At 42.4% G+C, this 23,047-nt stretch overlaps 2 long non-coding RNA genes across 2 annotated transcripts; one reads left to right on the forward strand and one right to left on the reverse strand.

Moving 5' to 3' along the window:
• Positions 1 to 1,896: 1,896 nt before the first annotated feature.
• On the forward strand, positions 1,897 to 3,558 carry LOC132378517 (uncharacterized). The gene is made up of 3 exons (XR_009507085.1): positions 1,897 to 1,928; positions 2,424 to 2,512; positions 3,474 to 3,558. It is a non-coding gene; the product is annotated as an uncharacterized LOC132378517 (long non-coding RNA).
• A 3,531-nt stretch (positions 3,559 to 7,089) lies between these two features.
• On the reverse strand, positions 7,090 to 22,769 carry LOC132378518 (uncharacterized). The gene is made up of 3 exons (XR_009507086.1): positions 22,611 to 22,769; positions 11,587 to 11,768; positions 7,090 to 8,907 (listed from the first exon to the last, which is right to left on the reverse strand). It is a non-coding gene; the product is annotated as an uncharacterized LOC132378518 (long non-coding RNA).
• Positions 22,770 to 23,047: the final 278 nt, after the last annotated feature.

Below are 23,047 nucleotides of genomic sequence, written 5' to 3' on the forward strand. Positions count from 1 at the left end.
GGGCAGTACAATAATTAATAAACAAGACCATAGGCACAGTAGAGGGCAAATTACAATATAATAATAAATGATGTGGATGTCAGTCTAGACCCTAAGTATTGAGGAGTCTGATGGCTTGGGTGAAGGAACCGTTGGGCGATCATGGTGGAGTAGGTGTTAAGATGCTTCCACTAGTGGAAGAATCTTGAATGAGGGAACACAGTTACTAGACAGCGATGTGGTCATCTGAAACGGAATAATTTCCTGCAGACTGTGGTGGATCTCCGGAATCCTCTACCTTGCATGATTTTGGAGATGGGATCACTGAGGAAGTTAAAGAGGGAGTCGATAAATTGAGGGCCACAGGGAACTGACATGGAAATGGTGAGGCCGCAGGCAAATAGGCCATGATTAAAAAGAATGATAGGACAGTCCTGAGGGGTAAACTCCTGATCCTACTTCCTTATGTTCTTGTGCTCCAAGTATGCAACGTCTCAATTGCAAACAAACCTCAGAGAAATAAACATGATGTCATAATGTTCTACATAAAGGTTTCCTCCCATTTTCTGTCCAGGCTCTTTGTGGCTGACTTAGAATATCAACTCTTTATCACTTCCTCTGATCCAAAAGGCAGACCCCAGGGTTCCATTGTGCAGTATTTTTTAAAATAAACACATATGGAAATATATTTGCTCCAAAGCAGAAAGTAATTTGTTACTTCCAGATGGGTTTATGTTACGTTGTTTAAAACCACCAGTAAACATGACTATAATACACCCTTTTTCATCCAAATTGATAATGCAGATTGCAAATAATTAGGAGCCAGTGGGGACCATGCAGACCCCACTAGTAGCTGCCTAAATCTTATTTGCACCATTTATCTGTTCTTATCATCTTTGATCCTGTATAGCAGCTCTGAGTACCTTTTTCTAGTCTACTTGAGAATCTAGATATACCACATCATCTCTATCCTCAACTCTGCCATTTGCATTCTCAAAATTATTAGATTTGTTACTCAACATTTTCTTTTCATAAAAGCACATTGACAGCAGAATTGAATGTTGAAGAGCTTCATGATCACTTGTTTAATGATATATTGTAGAATTTTTACTCAACAACTGTTATCAAGATAAATGGTCTTCTCTTTCCCAGATTCATGCTGATCCAGCAGTAGTCTTTAGTGTAAACAGATAAAATTGTTCTGCAATAACTTAAGATTTCTCAATTTCCTATTGTAATATTCCTGCCTCTAGTTCAATTTTTTAGCTACTTTTAATAGTTTTGAAATTCTTAAGAAACTTTTTTTATTGCCATCATATTCTATCTTCTCCTGATTTTTCTTATCATTGTTAACTAAAACTTCCAATTCTTGGGCTTGCCATACAACTTGGAAACATCAGGCTCTTCTTTCAACATACTTCTACCCTTAAACTCATTTGTTAATCCAAGATAGATCATTTTCATGGAAAATTGAAGGCAGTATTCCCTCACTTACTTATCTAATATTCTATCTCATATCTACAGTCTCTCATCTCCTTTTTGTCTCACATGCCCATCATCATAAATTCTCCTGCCATCCACACAACCACCATATGGGGTAATTTGCTTTAAGTAATTTAACTACCAATGAACACATCTTTTAGAAGTGTAAGAAATCCTGAGGCGTTGGGATAGGCCCACAAGCAGAGTTCCCTCTAAGCTGTGTGGGTGCACAGTAACTAAAATGCTCCCTCACACACAGCCTTTGTTGCCGTGCAGCTGGAATTTTCTTTAAAGTCCCGCGCTGTTTTCAGCCATGTAGAAATATCTAGCTCAGAACAATGGTTGGTTCACCCAGCTGTAAAAAAAATTAAAGGGAATGTTGCCCACTTAATCACAGATAAAACGTGCAAACTCATGCAGACAGCACTGGGAGGTCAGGACTGAACTTGGGTCACTGGAGCTGAGAGGTATTGTGCAACTCTCTGACTAACATCTTTAAATCTTTCATCAGACTCAATTTAAATGAGTCAATCTACTGGCAATTCTTAAGCATGGTTGTCATTAGTGTAATTGCTGATGACAGAAAATACACAACTCAGATCCACAACATATTTAGATTTAGTTTTTCAATAAGTTTGAGCTCAAAATAAGCTAGCATTTTGCTTTGTCCTGGGTAGGATTGGATTTGCTATCAGTGTTGAAATACTAACCAAAGTTGAGCCAAGTATTCACTTTGTCAATGAACTAGAGCAAGGAGCAATTGTTTTACTAGTTAGGACATGACTTGCTTTTGGCTCAGATTCCACAGTAGGTCAACTATTAATTTCTAGTTATTTTAATAGATAAATTACTACATATGTTAAAATTGTTCCTTACTTAAGCTCCTAAAATACAAAAATTCTTGTTATCCTATGGCATGTTTTACTTTTGGCTTTTGCCATGTTTTGTTCTTTCACTTTCAGGTTCTTCTCCATTATTTCCTATTCACTGGAAATAGTAGGATAAGAATAAGTATGTTTCTTCTGCTTTGGAAGCCAAGGGAAAGTGGCAGGTATGAAATACTATTGCCAAAGAACAAAGTGTTCAAAGGATGGGGAAGAAGGAAAGTTATAGACCAGGAGGACCTGGAAGAGAACAGCACCGAAACAGCCATTTACCACCTTACATGTAAAAAAAACTTGGCTTGTAAATTTCCTTTAAACTATTCCCCTCTCTCTTTAAACATATGCCTTCTAGTATTTGATAGTTCCACTCTAAAGATCGACTATCTATTAATGCTTCTTGTAATTTCATATATTTCTTTCATGTTATCCTTCAGCCTCTGATTCTCCAAAGAAAACAGCTCAAATGTGTCCAGCGTCTCCTTATTCAGTAGCTAATACTCTTTATCTGATTGAATCTCTTCGGCACGGTCTCCATCCTTCCTACAATGATGCACCCAATACATCAGACTATACTCCACACATGGCTTAACCAAAAAGTTGTAGAATTTAAAGGGGAGAGCCTTGAATCCAGTACAAATGAATGGCTGCAAAATTTAGCTTCAATTGACCAATGTAAAGGATGGTATTGGCTTGTCTTGACTCTACAATCAGTAGAGTGATGCCTATGGCTTCCTGTGAGCCTAAAGGCATTGACTATAGTTACGTGTAGCCAGTACTGGAGCTGAAATAAAGGATAGTAATGTGTGGGCAATGCCTAAACTGGAAGCATAGCAGCTATCATAGAGGGTACTATCTGCTGATAGTCAGGATTTGAGAGTTTGTACTGCAAAGATGTTTACCACATCACCTGTTCTTAATGCAGCAATGGTGTCTAAAAGTGAGGAGAAGTAATCACTTCATGTTTTAAAATTTATTCCACAAGCCCATAGAGGAATTATAGAATAAATAATTGGTCAAGTCTTCAGAAATAGCCTCAAGAAGGTCATCTTCAAACTTACACAAAAATCCAAAGCACAGTAGGTGAGGATCACCTTAATACTCAACAATTTTTTGCTCTTTACCCAATAGCTGTTTGCAGTGGATGCTAGACCAGGAGATGCCCTAAAATTGTACATCCAGAAAAAAATAACCTTCCCAAAATGGTCACAAACAAAAATGGTCGAAACCCTTCGGCTGGACTTCCCAAAGTGGTGCCAAGCAAATGATTTGTGTAGATTGTGTAACTTCCTCCTTAGATCCTTTAATCTGTAAAACTCAGAAACCCACTTGCTTTATCAAGTGTCATGTTAACACATCCTGCCATCCTTGGGCATGTCCATAGATGTATTCCTTTAAAAACATTTAAATTAATTTCTCATTGTGCCATTTGTTGAGTGACTCTCAATGCTATTGTTCTGTTAATAAATGGTTTCTCCAATTTCTACAATATACCTCCCATCTCTTACTTCGGGCAGCACTGATCTCCAAAGTACCACAAACAATACTTTAGCCATTTGAACATTTTGTTCAAACTAAATTTATTATCAAAATATGAATAAAATCTTGAGATTCATCTTCAAAAGGTAATAATTAATTTATACCTATCAAATAGGATCAGTTATTGGAGATCCTTTCTTATTCTAGGCTCTGCTACTTTGTACATCACTGACCACATGAACAGTATTCTCTTTATACCCCTTTGTGTGAAGGAAATGTGGAACAAACTGTCTGCTATGTCTTTTCCATTCTTATGTGCTGAAGTTTAAATCTCACTCTAGTCCAATTATACTGATCTGGAGGAATTCAAAGTAAAAATTCTGCAGAATCAGTTACTACAAATTCCAATGGCACTGCTATTAGTTACAGAACATGTGCTGACTAGTTTGCCCTGCAAAATCGTTGTCAACTTTCTCCTGCAGAATTGAAGGGCTTATGGCAAACATAAGAAGGTAGAGTTGGATCCAACTGTTTAATTGTTATTTTCTTGCAGCTTAGCAATTAAATGACTGCTTGTATTTTATATAATCACTTAAATACAAGTAACTGCTAAGCATTCTTCCTAGTGGTCACAGTATGTATATGCAGCTGTTTACTATGTCACCGAGAAGTTACATTTGTATGACTCTGGAAAGCTCTGGAAGTTTCTTTGATACTGCATTATTTGAATAGGGGTCTGATTATCTGATTGGCTGACTCTTAACTGCGAATTTGAACAGAATTTTTTTTATTCATGTTGTATAAAAGAGCTGACCGCATAGTGTGTCATCTTTTTTTCTTCTACTTCCCTTCACTTAGTAGACTAGCATTGTCCATTTTTCCATTTACTTTGTTCTATAACACCTCATAAAACAAGCGTGAAGCAATAGGTTTTATGAGTTTTGCCTGATTTCTGAAAGAACTTTGGATAAAAACATCAGAATCCAACAGTAGCGTGCTATCAATTGTCACCATTAAAAATAGACCTCACTGCAGCTCATTGTGGTTGTACATATCCTTTGTAACTCTTGCAACTCCTCAACTGCTGCTTGGATTTACTTAGTTCTTCCTGTTCTCATTTAATGCTCATATAATATTAATGAAGGCTTTTGCAAAGTAGAATGAACAATCTCTTTACTTTTACAAAATTTTAAAATGAGGCTAAAAGTCATGGCATCCTTTGAAGTAACATCCATATTATAGTTTCCATGGTTTGAAATTTTCGTAACCAATTGATGTACATGTTACACATAATGGCTTGATGGTATTAACAGCTAGTTCAAAAGTACTTAGTCTAAAAGTAAGCAAATATGAAGCCATTTACTGTAATTTAGGCTCTCAAGGATTGTAAAATGAAGAATTCTTGAAACTGTCAGTAATTATGATTTGCTTCATTTAAGTAGTTAATGTTTTAGAGTGTTTTGTTTAAAGTAACAATTCTTTAAATCAAGCCTACACAATAACAGTCACATGATTAAATTTTGTTGAAGATCAATGTCCTGCAAAGAATAAATCGCTGCTGCAGCAGTTATTCAATATATAGTGCGCCAGTGTGAAATGATTTAAATCCTAAGGTCACCTTGACACTTCCAGTTAGCATTCTCATACTGAAGAAATCCATAGTCAATGCTCTATAGATAGCAGATTGGTCAAAATCAGCTGACATAATTGTCCTTTGATGAACCTTTCAGAACTTTGTCAATGCATTCTGAAAGCATTGTTCCTGACACAACAGTAATACATTAATTGCTGGTAGAAATGGCTTGATAACTGCTGATACATGTAGTGACCCCGATGTGTGTGCATAATTCTGTGTGCTGACATTTCAACTGATTCAGTTAGACTAAGAAATGATGTTACTTTTAAAGGCAGCCATCCTCAAAGCTGCTGGCTCCTGATGTCCATGCACCTCAGGGTACAACAATCACTTTATAAGAATTGATTATTTCTGGAGATAATTCTGTAATAATAATTTTGTAATGAGATAATGTTGTAAGAACTCCAGAGCTGATTATCTGTTATTTGTGAAGTGGGGTGCCGTGCGCAATCATAATCAATTGAAAATGGTCATGGGAGCACGGAGGAACATCAGGAAATCTCCAGGAAGACCTTCTTCATTGTTGCTGCTGCTGTGAGGTCCGGGACTCTGCTGGAAAGAACAGCCCCCCAGTCCTCGGGGTCGCGTTGCCGATGGCCATTGGCAGGCCGTCTTAATACGCTTGGCAAAGGATGGTGCTCGGAGAAGCTGTGCCGGAGGGGATGGCCATCGGCTCGGAGGTTCGACGGACTCCGAGTCCACTGCAGTCAGGTCGCTTTTGTTCGATGGAGCTTTCGTTGTGTACTGCAATTCTGTATGTGAGGCTGAGTCGGGCGGCACCATGGAAGTCCATAGCGGGGGTATTCCCTTCTGCCGCCGGCGTGGGATGGCGAGTCTGTCGGGACCCTGGGGACTTGTGGAAACTGTGTGGTGATTTCTTTTGAACTTACAGTCCTTTAACAGCTTTGGACTATTTTTACTGTGCCCATAGTTTGTTTTTTTTATCAATTATGCTATTGTTTGCACTGTTGTAACTATGTGGTTTTGTGCAGGTCTTGTAGCTTTAGTTTTTGGTCTTGTTTTTGTCTGGTGGATTTGGAGCTCCTTTCTGGGGAAAGCGCTAAGACGGTAGCGCAATAGTAACACGCAGCAGCCTCTCTGGACTCTGGATTGGGGATTGCCAAACGCTATGTGGATTTTCTGGTGTAGTCTGTTTTGTCATATGCTTTTCTGAAATCATTCTGGGGGAACGCTGTCTCATTTTTTAATTGCATTGCATTTGTGGTTTTTAAATGACAATAAACTGAATCTGAATCTGAATCTTTAGAGACTAGGTGAATCGCAACTATTGGAATGGAGTCCAGTGGAAAGCTAGGATATTACATTTGTCCTTGTACTGCCTAAACACTTGTGATGGTATGGGGTTCCTGTCTGCAAAACCTTAAACTCAAAAGAAGATTTTAAGCCCTAACTGATATAGATGCCAATGGTTACCCTCACTATGGGGAGGTTATACACTCTCTACAAGGACAAACTTATTTCCCTGTCAAGTATCTGCAGTGAAGATTAGCTGCCAATACACACTACTTGGGTGGTGGGTCCCCTCTCCATACCAAGGAGGAAATACTTCCTGCTAACAAGGTAGATGTAGTTTAAACACAGTTTATTTTATCTTTAATAGTAAACATTTTAATTTTAGACAAATTGTTCTTAACACACACTTAACACTCAGAGGATTTATGATTTATAAAAGATTTTCAATTTACACAAGGATTTCCAAACACGGGTAGAATGCTTACAGACTATAAGAACATCATCAGAGTTGCAGACAAACGAGTCATCTGTTGCAGAAACCAAACATTGAGGAATGAACTCTAGTTCTCTTTCTGTCACCTTGTCTCTCTGTCATTCCTAACAATTCCCAGTGTTTCCTAATATTTATACTGCTTTGATTCTAGATGAAATCTTCTGTTTGTGATGTTTTCCAGGTGCCTTTGCTGGGACAAAGTAATTCTCACAGATGGTTTACAAGTTTCCAGGAGCTAATTGCAAATAACTTAGCTGTAGTTGCATGGTTTAAAGTAGGCCAAATAGGAACTGGAGACTGTATCTCATTCACAACAAAAGTTGAGCAAGGAATATTTATTAGAAGTTTAACTTGGTCACAGACAACTCTGACACTTTGGAAAAGTCATGTTGCTGTTGTAGAAGCCTCTCAGGGCCTGGAAATGAATATCCATCACACGCTTGGTGATGAATGGGATTAGGCAATGCTGACCCAATTCAGGTAAGTTTGATTGAGCATCAGAGGCAGGGTGTAATATCTGCAAGGATGCTGGTAGGGAACATTACCCAGATTTGGAAAACACTTCCCTGGCTATTATTTTGTTGCCTCAGTTCAAGTCATTTGGCAACATCTGCCCAAATAATGGCTTCACATATTTTGGGTTCCTTTTTGGATATGAATAATAGCAGTTAAGGTGAGCTTGGGCAAGCATGTATGAAGGGAATAGAGAGTTAGACCAACTAATTTAGAAAAGGAAAGGTGACCAGAAGCTCAAGTGGATCAGAAAGCCAATCTGGATGGCCTGGGCCAAACAGTCCATTTCCTTGCCATGTGTCCTGTGGAATCAGTGTGCAGCCACCACATTCCTCCATTCGGGTAGGAATGAGTCAGTAAGGAAAAGGGATGTGAGTTCTCAGGCCTACTTTAAGTTGTTGCTGGGGTTTAACTATGTCACAAAGCAATGGGCTGTTTGGTCCAGCTAATCCAGGTTGGCTTTCTGATTAATTTGAGCTTCTGTCCACCTTTCCTTTTCTAAATCTGTTTGTCTAACTCTTCATTCCATTCTCACAAGTTGGCACGGTAGTAATGCTTTACAACAATAGTGATCAGCAATCAGTATTCAATTCCCACTGTTGTCTGTAAGGAGCTTGTACTGTCTCCCCATGACCAAGTGGGTTTCCTCCAGATGTTCTGGTTTCCTTCCACATTCCAAAGATGTATGGGATACAGTCAGTAAGCTGTGGGCATGTTATGTTGATGTCAAAAGCATGGTGACACCCGGGGGCTGCCCCCAGTGCATATTGGATATGTTGATGTTTGCCACACATGACTCATTTCACTGTATGTTTCAATGTACATGTGACAAATAAAGCTTATCTATGTAATTATGTCAGTTTATCAACAACATCCCACAAAGAAGAGTGCAATAAACTCCAGACAACCTCTTAAACTGAAACCAGCTGAGGTGTAATTATTTACTAAGATGCTGGCAGAACTATTTAGTTTTTTTTTACATAACAGTGTCACTGCAGGTTTCAACTTCCATGGGAGAGACAGAGGTGCGTCAGTTCAAGGTCTCATTCAATATATGGCACCTCCGATACTGCAGTTCTCTCTCAACATTGCAGTTTAGTAACAGCTGAGGCACCCAAATGGAGCATGAGGATACAACTCATAGAGATGTGATGCTGACACATCCACTCCGACCGCAGGTATTCAAAGACCTGGAGATAAGAATTATGATAAAGAGTAGCTCCATAAAGAGATATAGTTCTAGGCATTTCTTGTACGGACCAGGTGATTAGGAGGATGAAATGTTGATTAATTTGCTGGGAACCAATGCAAATCCACAAAATTCACAAGGAGGCCTTTGCAGGGTATCAGCAAGGCAGAGGCAACTGTTGTCTGAACTGAAACACTAAGTGGCTTTGCGACATAGAAAACAATTTAAAATGTGATCATTTTAAGCATTCCTTCACACAGTAGACACACAAGCAGCAGATGAATGGTCTCCTCTCACTTTATAAATTCTTTCATTTTTCAAGTAGACAGTTCAGCCCAGTGCTTTATTATTCACTGACGACCAAACTCCCCATCCACCACAGAGGTTATGCTTCTGCACTTTGCAAGATAGAACTGCTCTTAAAAGATAGAATCCACCTACCCTGCATGACCTCTTCAATGTACGAAAACACTGGAAATCAATTATAAAAAAGTGGCACTGTTAAAAGTGTTAAAACGTTCTGTCGATATGATATGGTGGCATTGATTGTTAAGGTTATTATTCTTTTTAACATTTGATTGAAAACTGCAACTCTAATGATTTTTGCAAATAGCACTTGTCATTTGTGACATGGTCAGGAGCCACTCAATGAACTTTGACTTTCTGTAGTCTAGTTTACTTGAAGAAAATTTGAGATTTTCAATCAGGATTATAATTGTACCTCTTGGAAGAAGATAACAGGAAATGGGTTTAGGACAAAACAATGATCATACACAGACGATGGCTGTCAGTTACTAAAACTGTCAAGGAGAGCATTTGTCTTAAATTATGTGGTTTTATTATTCCTTTATTCATTCATTCTTTTCGTCAGTAAAAGTTATAGCACCTTTCACAACTTTAGGCATAACATCCAGTCCACAAGCTGCTTCTGACTTTCATTCGCTGCAGTAATATGGGAAGTGGGCTAATGTTTCATTCAACAAACTGCTCCCACAAGTATAATAATGACCAGATAGTTGCCTAAAAATCCATTCCTATGTTCTGTCAAGACGTTCTTCTTTGTAAATTCATTCTACTTTATAAAATGAATTTCAGCAGTAGAATGGTTTCAACTGTATAATACTTCTTACACTACCAGCAGAAAATGAACTGTATTTTCCTGAGAATGGTTGAGAGTAAATATTGGCCAGAATATTCAAAAGTTACCACTGCATCCTTGAAAGGAATCTGGTGAGCACACATTGAACTATCACCTCATACCAGTGACAGCAAACACAGCTGCACTGTATATCATTATGATACGATATACACAAGCATCTCACTTCTCTGATCCTCGTGTCCTCACAGTGGAATGAATTCCACATCACTTGGAGGATTCCTTTACCAAAACAGGATGGTTACCAAAACTACAAGGCCATGGGCCACCTCCAACTCATCCAGAAGGGCAAGGTGCATGGGATCCTTGGCAACTTGACCATTAGGATACAAAATTGGCTTGCCTATAGAAGTCATGGTCAATGAAACTTAATCTGGCTGAAGGTTAGTAACTAGAAGTGTTCTACAGAGATTTGAACTGAGACCTCTGCTCCTTGTTTTCGTTGTATTGTGGATAATGTAAAAGAATGCCAAATGATACAGTGGGATATAGATCATTTGTAAAGATGTGGACAGCTGGAGTTTAATACTGCCAGATGTGAGGAATTGCACTTTGTAAGATTAAACGTAAGGGGAAGTATAGAGTAAAAGCAAGATTTTGAACAGCATTAAAAATGTAGAGTAATTTTGGGGTCCAAGTCCTTAGTACCCCGATGTTGGTTGCAAGGGTTAATAGGTTTGTAAACTTTATTAGTTAAGGCATTGATTTGAAGAGTCAGGAAGTTTTGTTGTAGCTTTATAAAACTTTAGTTAGAGACACCTGAAATATTGCATTCAGTTTTGTTTTTCCAATTATAGGAAGGACATGAAGGCTTTGGAGAGGGTGCAGAAGAGATCTACCAAATGCTGGCTGGATTGGAGGGCATATGCTATTTGGAGAGGTTGGACAAACTTTGATTGATTCCTCTGGCATGGTAGAGGCTAAAGGGAGATTGTGAGAGACATAGATGGACACCTGATATCTTTTTACCCAGGATTAAAATGTTGAATGCTATAGAAGGCTTGCATTTATGTAAGAGTGGGTAAGTTCAAAGGAGACATATGGGACTAAATTTTCTTTTAAAATTCACAGAGAGAGGTTGGTGGCTTGATTGAACTGCCTGGGGGTGGTAGTGGAAGCAAGTGCAATAGAGACATTTAACAAGGTCTCAGATAGGCACATGAATGTGCAGAAAATGAAGGAACATGAACATTCTGTGGGTAGAAAGGGTTAGTTTAGTTAATTGTTCAAACATTATGGGCCAAAGGGCCTGTTCTGTGTTGTACTGTATTATTCTATGTTCTATCTTAGAGTGACCAAGGATTGCAAACAGCATAATTGAAAATATGATTATTTCCAGACAAATGGATTAGACAAAAACCTGAAGATTGTTTCAATAGTTTTTAAGGTTGGAGTGGAGTGGGTAATCACATTATTAACTAGATGCTTTGGTCAGAAGCAGAGCTCCATTCCCTTATGAGCCTATGGATATAAATGTAACATTTCTCAGAAGAGTTCATGGCTTCCATCAAAGACTAATCTCACCTGTTGAAAGTTCTTGCCCTAGTGAAGTGCATCATGGCAAACCAGGCATTGTGAACCACCCTAAGGTTTTTATTTAAAAGGAAGATCCATTATTGCCTCTTCAACATCTGTAATCCACATGGTGAGTGCTGGTACTGTTGTTGGCAAGGGTTCCACGTCTTCAAGCTAATGTTGTATTGGAACTGTTATGGAAACAAGACAGAAGGTTATTGGTGTTGATATTTCCATGTACATGCTTGCTTAACCCAAGAGGTAAAGATCATAGGTCCAGAAAGTGTTGTCAAAGACACTAGTGAGTTGCTCCAGTTCACTTTTTGGGCATGAAGGAACAATTTACTGACAATGATGGGAATGGCTTTTTCCAGAACTAATGCTATGGAATTCACAGCATCCTGCAAATCCAGCCTGATGTCAACAAACTCTACCCTTCCCAGTTACTGAGAGGTGAAGTGGACAGGAGTAACTGACTCCAAGAGAGTGCAGTCACCCCATCCCCAACCACAAAGCTGGAAGTCTTGGGGGCAACACACACACAATGCTGGAGGAACTCAGCATATCAGGCAGCATCTAGGAAAAGAGTACAGCTGACGTTTCAGCCTGAGACATCGATTGTACTTTTTTCCAGAGATGCTGCCTGGCCTGCTGAGTTCCTCCAGCATTTTGTGCGTGGTCCTTGCATTTCCATCATCTGCAGATTTTCTCTTGATTGTGTTTGGAAGTCTTGTGGGAATGTCTTGGAAACCAGCAATATGGAGCCCATCTCAAAAATATACCATTATCCCCATGTCAATAACCAGAGTGCCCATAAAGTGGGTAGAATTTGCTCAAAATTCAGTCACTCATTAACAAAGATGCACCAGTGTCAACTGGATACACGAACCAAACCTGACCCAACAACCATCAGCATTCATCATCACCAACCACTAGGAAGTGCCCAAAAATATTCATGTTTCAGTTGGCCTTGAGTAGTATTCACAGGTCAGACGCCATCATGATTCACTTCTTCATCTCTCACAAGGCTCCAGGTTCACGTTATTCACCGTAATCACTCCATGTCGAACACATCCCAAATGGTGATGTGATTTTTACAGAATTCCCTACAGGAAATACTAATGACTTTTTCAACATTGCCTATCATACAAGATGAAACATTGGGGCGGAACAGTAGCGTAGCAGCATAATCGCCCACAGCATCATCATCACCAATTAGGTTCAAATTCCTGCCGCTGTCTGTACATGTAAGGAGTTTGTATGTCCTGCATGTCACTGTATAGGTTTCCTCCCACCTTCCAAAGATATATGGTTAGGGAGAATTGTATGCATGCTATGTTGGTGCCAAAATTGTGGCAACACTTGTGGACTGGCACAAGTACGTTCCTCGGAATGTGTTGGTCATTAACACAAAACAACCCATTTCAGTGTGTGTTTTGCTGTACATACTATATGGTAAGTAAAACTAATTTTTCTCTTTATAGAAGTTTCATGATCAAGTTGTTTAAAGCTGTTATCCCTCTAAAGATCAGCTGAAAATTGTGGCTTATTTATAATCACCTAGTGTTACAAAATGCTGGTTTATTACAACATTGTTTAGATTCAGATTGTAATAAACCAGCCACGTCCTACCGTTCCAGGCAAAATAAAGTGTAGAGTCTTCAATAGTCCTTGACAGCACTCAGCCAATGATACAGTTTGAGACAAAATCTGCTCAATCAATCCAGGAAACAAACAATTCTCAAGAGAACATAATACAACACTCTCACATTCTGCTATTCCACAGCCCAGGCATCAGCAAATATACACATTTCTCAAAGCTCTTTATTTTACGTCCTTAGCATTACTTCCTATTCCAATGCTAAGTAGGTTTTCCTGTAAAGTTTAATGGCGGTTGGCAGACCAACATAAAATGCATTACCGCCGCCTGTTGAGTTGGAGTGTGGTGCAAAGAGACAGTGAGTATGCCCACTAAACTCTCCCCCTCCAAGAAAATTTAAATAATATCAAAAAGTCTAATGCTTTTCAGGAAGTCAAATACACACATATTTTACAATGGCATTAAAATCTTAACAAACTTTGCATGTTAAACAGTACCTGTTCCAAAGATCTCAATTTAGTAATTAGATGTTTCCTTTGCACTTCTTAGGAACTGCATTCAAACAATATATGCTGCAGTGTTTCTTGACAAGTGAACTCCCTACATCTGCCTACATATTAGTTCTGAATGAGAAATTATTCTGATATGTCCATTACATAAATGTCTAAATATAACTTCTTTTGTTTTATACCTATCTCTCAGTTGAGTTTTCATCCATCTTCTGAATTTTATATCAATGTCATCCTTTATTTTACCTATCCCAACTTTATTGCCACAGAGATCAAATAGACTTTTTCATTATGGCTTTCTCCTCCCCCATATACAGAGGTACCATGACATTTATAATCTTAATTTTAAGTGACTGCTTAGCAAGAATGCCTGCCACCTCATTCCCTTCAAACCATCGTGGGCAGGGACTGATAAGAAATGTACACACAAGCATAGACCCTGCAGCTTCAACCAATGCTGTCTAACCTCAAAAAAAACATTTGGCCTACAATATCTGTTTTAATTGATGTCAAGAAATGTCGAGAACCAATCAGAGCATAGAAGTACATAATCAGAGCACACTTCTTCGAGCCATTCCAAGGCTACAATCTCAGATGTGAATACTGATACCATCTGATCATTTTCTTAATAGTCACCCGATACTGTCTCCATGCTGACAGCATGAACAGAGGACAAACAGTGGTTGGTGGCAACCTCTGGGCCTCTGGTTGGAAAACATATTGGACCAAGGAAGGACCATGCTGCTCAGAGGAATCAAGAAAGTGCCAAAATCTGTGGTCTGACTACAATAGTTTTTGTTGGCAACGTATCTGCAAAGCTTCTGATATGCTGATTGGGTAGTTACTTGCAAAATGTGGCTTGGTTTTAAGCTGTAAGAAATTTGAAGGAGGCAATGGAAATACAAGAACAAAAGATTCATCAGATGACATTGTGGATGAGGAGAGATCAGATTGTAAAGGGAACAATGGAAGAATTAATAAGAGAATACTTCAGTAACTAAATAGACCTTCTCAAGATCAAGATGCACAACAAAGAAGAAGAAAAAGGAGGAAAGAATGTGAATGAGAAAGAGAATTGTGTGAAAGAGAGAAGGAAAGTGAGAAAGAAAAAGTAAGGGATCAAAGTTGATCCAGAGTGAGCAAAGGAGTAGCAAGGTAACCAGAGCTGACAGAAGCACTTCCTGCAGTCTGAGAATCGGCTCCTACAACCACCACGGAGGAGGCCCCAGAACCTGGGAATTTTTTCATAGTCACAAGTCTCACCCGCCAAACAGAGTGAGCCCCTTGCAGGAAGAACATTAGCCCACAAGAGTAAGAAAGCCTTCACAGCAACTAAATCTTTGAAATCTTTCAGCCTGAATGGGACAGTTTAAATTTACTATGCTGTGGATGTCTGTATATAGTAATTGTATTGTGTAATATACTGAGTATTTAGTTGAGATGCATTCTTTTTTGAGTTGGTCTATAGCTAAGCAGGGAGGAAAGGTGTATTTAATATTTCAATATTATTTGAGTAATCTTGTATATATATTGGTTGATTAAGCATTCTGTTGTTTTAAATAATTAATAACGGGTTAATTGCGTTAAATACGTTAATTGCAAATGTCATCTCGCTACCACATGATACGTGAACGTCTCGCTTAAAGTAAAGGTAAAGTCAAAGCTGCATTCCTGGACTCCCGTGAATTAGTTTAATGTTTTAAAGTCAAAAAATATAACAAAAAGCAAGGGGGAAGAAGCCAGAATAAGAAGGTTGTGTGAGGCGGGGGCAGGAAGGAGTACAAGCTAGAAGGTGATAGGTAAAGGCAGGTGAAGAGGAAAGTAGATGAATGGGAGATGGGGGGTGGTGAAAAGCTGTGAGGTGATAGGTGGAAAAGGTAACGAGCTGAGGAAGAAGGAATCACATAGGAGAGTGGATCACTGGGGAAAGGGAAGGAAGAGGGGCACCAGAAGGTAGTGATAGGTAGGTGAGGAGAATGGAGGAGGAAAGAGGGGAGCCATAATGGAGAATGGAAGAGAGAAGGGGGAGGGGGGAGAAATTATCGGAAGTTAGAGATATTGAGGTTCATACCGTCAGGTTGGAGGATACTCAGGTGGAATTTCACACAGAGTTCATAAAAAGCATAGTTGTTGTGCATTAGTGCTTGTACCTGAAGGAGTTGTACAATAAACAGGGTGATTAATTCCCTGTGCAGCAGAGCTACTGAAGTATACCTTGTGTAGGTGGAAACCACTTCTCTTCCTGCACTCACACTTAGTTGCAGGCAAATCAAGACAAATAAATGAAGAAGAGAGGAAGTGCTTTTCAGGAGCTTCGGAGAGAGTGGTACTTCACTGCCATTGAAGTGGTTTTCAAGTATAGTTTACTATTGTAGGAAACATAGCAGCCGAATTTCATACAACGATTCAACAACAAGTAACGCAGTAATGAGCAAATAATGGTCCAGGTTACCCTGGCTAGCTCCCTGACCCAAAATCTCTGCCTGCAATCCATCTACATCCCTAGCTACTTGGATTTGATATGGAGGGCTAATCTCACAGGCACTCTGCACCCTAGTCCTATAACACAACCATTACACTGCAATTTAACGTTACTCCTGTGGTGAACTACGTGTGCCTGACTGGACATGCCCCCTGCTGACTGCTTCTGTGGCTCCTCCCACAGACCCCTTTATAACGGCGATCGAGGCCTTAGCCCGGCCTCTCAGTCTCCAGGATGTAGTATAGTGGTCACTCACTGCTGGTTCCTTCTTCCAATCAATAAAAGCCGATATCTCACCTTTACGTCTCAGAGTGAGTTATTGATGGTGCATCAATTTTATTGACTGGAAGTTTTAAAACATGGAAACCGTTTTATGTCCGGACAGATTGGATTTGGACCCCCAAGACCCTGAAGCAGCTCTTGCTTTTGAACTCTGGCTTGCATGCTTCCAATCATACTTGGAGGAGGTTCGTGCGACTGACCCTGCCGTTATGCACAGAATTCTCCTCTCGAGGGTCACCCCAAAAGTTTATTCAACTATCAGAGACCTGCCGACCTATGCTGGGGCACTGGACGCCCTCAAAAGACAGTACCTGTGGCCGGTGAACACCATCTATGCAAGACATCGTTTAGCTACCCGGCGACAGCGGCCTGGAGAATCGGGCGCCGAGTTTCTCCGAGCACTACAGACACTCGTCCGAGCTTGTGACTGCAAGGCGCTCACGGCAGAACAGCATGCGGAGACGCCTTTGTGACAGGACTGAGGTCAACGTACGTGCGCCAGCGGCTGCTGGAAAAAGCCGATTTTACCTTACGCTCGGCGATCGAGATGGCCGACATGCTGGAAGCTGCGCTGCACAACGCTGATGCTGTCCAGCCGCGCGATTCCCCACCGGTTCCATGGACGCCTCAGACCCCGCCGCCGCCGGTTCCCGCTAGCGAATTTGCCAACACTGCTGCCAGTCGCGATTCCACGAGCTCCCCGAACCCGACCACGGCTGCGGCCCGTCAAAAGCCCGTGCTGTGTTATTTCTGTGGAGTCAGTAAATATCCTCGAAAACGCTGCCATGCGTGAGAAGCGACCTGCTCCAGCTGTGGAAATCGGGACCATTTCGCCAAGGTCTGTAAGTCTAAACTACGAGCGGAGTGCAGCGCTGCAGGTGAGACATGGGGGCCGCCATCTTGCATGCCCGGATGTGGGCGGCCATCTTTGACTGCGTCAGCATGCCCCGCCCCCGACCCTCCGATGCTTACTGGGTACCCCGACGGCGATTCAACTCTGGCTACTGTAACCCTCGACCAAGGTGTCCCACACCAGCTTGCAAGGTCAATGATGGACATCCTGGTGGAGGGGCACAGGACTAGATGCCTGTTTGATACGGGCAGCACTGGGAGTTTTATTCACCCGGACACAGTGCAACGATGCGGACTCGCAAAACGGCCGGTAAGTCGGAGCTTCAATTTGGCTTCTGGGTCGCATTCCACTGACATCCGGGTGGGTTGTGTAGCGACATTGGTGGTGCAGGGCACAGAATATCGGAACTTTGCGCTACTGGTCATGCCTAATCTGTGCGCACCTGTGCTATTGGGGCTGGACTTCCAGAGCCATCTCGAAAGTGTGACTATGGTATATGACGGGCCCCTCCCACCACTCACTGTCAGGAATCCTCAGTTTTGTGGGACTTCATCACTACTGACCACACACACACATGGGCCCATACGTCCCATCCAGCACCATGCCGACAGCTGTGCTACCGACACCACTTGCAGTCTCTCCACCCTCAAGGTCCCTCCCCCACCGCTGTTCACAACCTGACCCCTGACTGTAAACTTGTGGCAACTAAAAGCAGGAGGTACAGCGCGGGGGACAGGGCCTTCATTCAATCGGAGGTACAGCGGCTGCTCAGGGAGGGGATCATTGAGCCAAGCACAAGCCTTTGGAGGGCCCAGGTGGTTGTTGTTTGGACCGGGCAGAAAAATAGGATGGTGGTGGACTATAGCCAGACCATCAATAGGTTCACGCAGCTTGACGCGTACCCTCTACCCCGCATCGCGGATATGGTCAACCAGATTGCTCAGTACAAGGTGTACTCGACAAATAGATCTGAAATCCGCTTATCACCAGCTCCCCATCTGCCCAGAGGACCGCCCCTACACCGCCGTCGAGGCGGGCGGCAGGCTCTATCACTTCCTGCATGTCCCCTTCGGTGTCACGAATGGTGTCTCTGTCTTCCAGAGGGAAATGGACCGGATGGTGGACCAGTACCAACTGCAGGCCACATTTCCCTATCTGGATAACATCACCATCTGTGGTCGTGACTGGCTGGATCACGACGCCAACCTCCAACGATTTCTCCAAGTGGCCGAAGCTCTGAACCTTACTTATAACAGGGACAAGTGTGTGTTCGGAACCACCCGCCTCGCTATCCTTGGGTATGTCGTGGAAAACGGGGTCATTGGCCCTGATCCAGACCGTATGCACCCCCTGTTAGAACTCCCTCTTCCCACCACTCTCAAAGCCCTCAGACAGTGCCTGGTTTTTTTTTCCTATTACGCCCAATGGGTCCCCCATTACGCAGACAAGGCCCGCCCCCTGGTCAAGTCGACCACTTTTCCCCTCTCTGCTGAGGCCAGTGCGGCCTTCAGCTGCATTAAAGGGGACATTGCCAAAGCAATGATGCATGCGGTGGACGAGACCATTCCCTTCCAAGTAGAGTGTGACGCCTCCGATATCACTCTGGCTGCTACCCTCAATCAGGAAGGCAGACCAGTAGCATTCTTTTCTCGCACCCTCCAAGGCTCCGAAATTCGGCACTCCATGGTGGGGAAAGAAGCCCAGGCCATAGTGGAGACTGTTAGGCACTGGAGGCACTATCTCGTGAGCAAAAGGTTCACCTTGCTGACCGACCAGCGCTCGGTTGCGTTCCTGTTCAGCAACCAACAGTGGGGCAAAATCAAAAATGATAAAATTTTGTGGTGGAGAATAGAACTCTCCACCTACAACTATGATATTCTGTACCGGCCTGGCAGACTTAATGAGCCCCCTGATGCCCTATCCCGGGGTACGTGTGCTAGCGCACAGCTCGACCAGCTATACGCCCTTTATGCACAACTTTGCCATCCGAGCGTTTTACCATTTCGTGAAAGCCCGGAACCTGCCGTACTCCCTGGGGGACATCAGGACGATGACCAGGGACTGCCAAATTTGCACTGAGTGCAAACCGCACTTCTACCGTCCTGACACGGCGCAACTTATCAAGGCCACCTGCCCTTTTGAGCGACTGAGTGTTGACTTTAAGGGCCCCCTTCCCTCCACCGACCGCAATGTCTATTTTCTCAATGTTACCGATGAGTACTCACGGTTCCCCTTTGCCATCCCCTGCCCCGACACCTCTGCCACGTCCGTCATAAAAGCCCTGCGCCAGCTCTTCACTCTGTTTGGGTATCCCTGCTATATCCACAGTGATAGTGGGTCCTCCTTTATGAGTGACGAGTTGCGCCAGTGCCTGCTAGCTAGGGGCATTGCTACTAGTAGGACCACGAGCTATAATCCCCGGGGAAATGGACAGGTGTAGAGGGAGAATGCCACAGTGTGGAAGGCCACACTTTTAGCCCTTAAGTCAAAAGGGTTGCCGGTCTCTCGATGGCAGGAGGTCCTCCCTGAGGCACTCCACTCTATCCACTCTCTGTTGTATATGTCCACCAATGCCACCCCTCATGAACGCCTATTCTCTTTTCCCAGGAAGTCTGTCACTGGGACCACTCTGCCAGTTTGGCTGACGTCCCCGGGGCCAGTGCTGCTCCGGAAACATGTGAGGAGTAATAAATACTCCCCGCTGGTCGAGAGGGTTCACCTTCTACATGCGAACCCTCAGTATGCCTACGTGGTCTTACCTGATGGGCCGGAGGACACGGTCTCCGTCCGCGACCTGGCGCCCGCAGGGGCAGCAGACCACTACCCTGAACACTCTCCGGTAACTATGAACCCTGTACCCGAGGTGACATCGCGCACACCAGGCCCTACACAGACTCCTCACGACACTCATATACCGGGCGTTTCGTACGCATATATACCAGGCGCCTCGCACATGTGTGAGGAACCACTGGCGCCTAGTGGGCTGGAACCAGCACAACCTCCGTCTCCTGTGCAATCACCACCACCGCCGGCATCTGTGCAATCACAGCCGGTGCTACGTAGATCACAGCGACAGATTTGACCACCTGATAGACTTAACCTTCGCCACATGGGGACTCTTTTAAAACAAAGGGTGGGTGAATGTGGTGAACTACGTGTGCCTGTCTGGACACGCCCCTCTGCTGACTGCTCCTGTGGCTCCTCCCACAGACCCCGGTACAAAGGCGATCAAGGTCTGAGCCTGGCCTCTCAGTCTCCAGGATGTAGTATGGTGGTCAACCACTGCTTGTTCCTTCTTCCAGTCAATAAAAGCTGATATCTCGCCTTTACGTCTCAGAGTGTGTTATTGATGGTGCATCAACTCCCTACACCTGGCCTGGATTGTGATTGAGTAATTACAGATCCTTCAAACTTAAAAAAAGTTTAATTATGAAAATATATATCACCAAAAAACATTAAACCTTCCACTTTCATTCTGTCTTCCAAACGTATGCCCTTGAATCCCTGTTCAGATCAAATGGAACTCATATGCCGAGTCTTCTGAGGCTGGCCCAGAATTCACATGGCTAATCTTCAACGCAGTGATGGTCAGCCCAGACAGACTGCATGTGGAATCAAGTGGCAATGAAAATTCACAAGGTTCATTTCCCCCTTTTGTTAAATTGGCCTCAGGATGTTTGTCTACACTGGTAGGGACATTGATCATAAGAGTAAGGAGGTCACATTGAAGCTATATAAAACTTTGTTTAGGTCACACTTGGAGTATTGTGTGCTTTTCTGATTGCTCCATTATAGAAAGGATGTGGAGGCTTTGGAAAGTGTGCAGAAGAGGATTAGAGGATATAAGCTAAAATGAGAGGTTGGGCAAATTCGGATTGTTTTCTATAGACATGTCATAAGCTGAGGGGTAACCGGATAGAAGACTGTAAAATTATGAGATATAACGATAGGAAATACTGTCAGAATCTCTATCCTAGGGTAACAATGTCCAAAACAGGATATGTAATTAAGGCAAGAGGTAGAAAATTTAAAGGGGATGTGTGGGCAAGTTTCATTACACGAAGAGTGGTAGGTGCTGGTTTGGGCTGCCTGTAGTAGCAATGGAAGCAAATAGAACGGTGGTATTTAAGAGTCTTTCAGATAGTCACATGAATATGCAGGAAATGAAGAGATATGGATCATGTGCAGGCAGAAAGGATTTAGTTTAATTTGACATCATCTTTGGCACAGATACTATGATCTGAAGGGCCTGTTCTTATGCTGTATTGTTTCATGTTCGATGGTGTGCTAAAGTCTAGGACCGGCCTTTGTTTCACTGACTGAAGGCCGACAATTCTATATGATCCATCCCAATCTCATAAAAACACAGTCACACAACACGGCTCAGTGAGTCAGTGCTGACGATTAACTACCCAGTTTAAACTCATCCTAAATTAATCCATAAAAATAAAAGAACATAAGAAATAGGAGCAAGATTCGGCCATCTGGCCTGTCGAGCCTGCTCCGCCATTCAATAAGATCATGGCTGATCTGACCATGGACTCATCTCCACCTACCCGCCTTTTTCCCGTAACCCTTAATTCCCCTACTATGTAAAGATCTATCCAATCTATCTTAAATATATTTACTGAGGTAGCCTCCATTGCTTCATTGGGAGGAGAATTCCACACATTCACAACTCTCTGGGAAAAGCAGTTCCTCCTCATCTCCATTTTAAATCTACTCCCATGAATCTTGAGGTTACATCCCCTAGTTCTAGTCTCACCTACCAATGGGAACAACTTTCCTGCCTCTATCTTATCTATCCCTTTCATAATTTTATATGTATTTCTATAAGATCTCCTCTCATTCTTCCCTTTTTTATTTTCCCCACATTCTTCCTTCTAGATTCTGTCACTCACTCTAGAAACAATATTGCACTAAAGACAATTTACTGGGACTAATTAACCTATCAAACTGCATATTTTTGAGGTGTTTGAGGAAAGTGGAGCACCTGGAGGAAACCCACTTGGTCACTGGAAGAACATTGAAATTCCTGACAGACAGCAACACCCACAGAACGTTGGAGGAAATCAGCAGGTCAGGCAGTATCTATGGAAAAGAGTAAACAGTCGACGTTTTAGGTCGAGACCCTTCATCAGCACCTGGGTTTCTGGACCTAGTGAACCATTATACGTCTTTTTTGCTATTGCCGTCACAGGAAGCAGTCAGAACTTCTCATCAGGAAAGCAACTCCTCCAGCAGTGTAACCCAGGCTGTCAGCTGACTGCATATTGAGTGCTCTGCTTTCCACACTTGAATCCTTACCTGGACTCACAGGCAATATCGCTGTCAAGAGCTCCAAGATGGCACTCTAAAACGCAACCAGGAGTTCATTAAGGTTTGGAGCAGGGATTCCTGCTCATAGCCCATTCCTGATGGTTGTTTCAATTCAGGTGGCCCTCGGTCCTCACACGTAAAGAACACTGATAAGAAGTACTCAATTAAAAAATACGGTAGCCCAGAAACAGTGATGCTTTAAGTGCCCTTAATATACGATGGGAGAGGGGTGCTGGGGGAGGGTAGAAAAAACAATTAATGAGAGACTTGGGACACAAGTCAAGTGGTGATATTAAATTGATAAAAAAATGACTACAGCCAACAGATCTACTTCCATGCTTCAATTACTGCCACCAACAGTGTTTATTTTAATAGAGACATTTACACCTAACTACTAGTTGGCAGGTGTTAACACTCCAGCACTC

Source organism: Hypanus sabinus, chromosome 20 (assembly GCF_030144855.1).
Source record: "Hypanus sabinus isolate sHypSab1 chromosome 20, sHypSab1.hap1, whole genome shotgun sequence".
In the NCBI taxonomy this organism is placed as follows: Eukaryota; Metazoa; Chordata; class Chondrichthyes; order Myliobatiformes; family Dasyatidae; genus Hypanus; species Hypanus sabinus.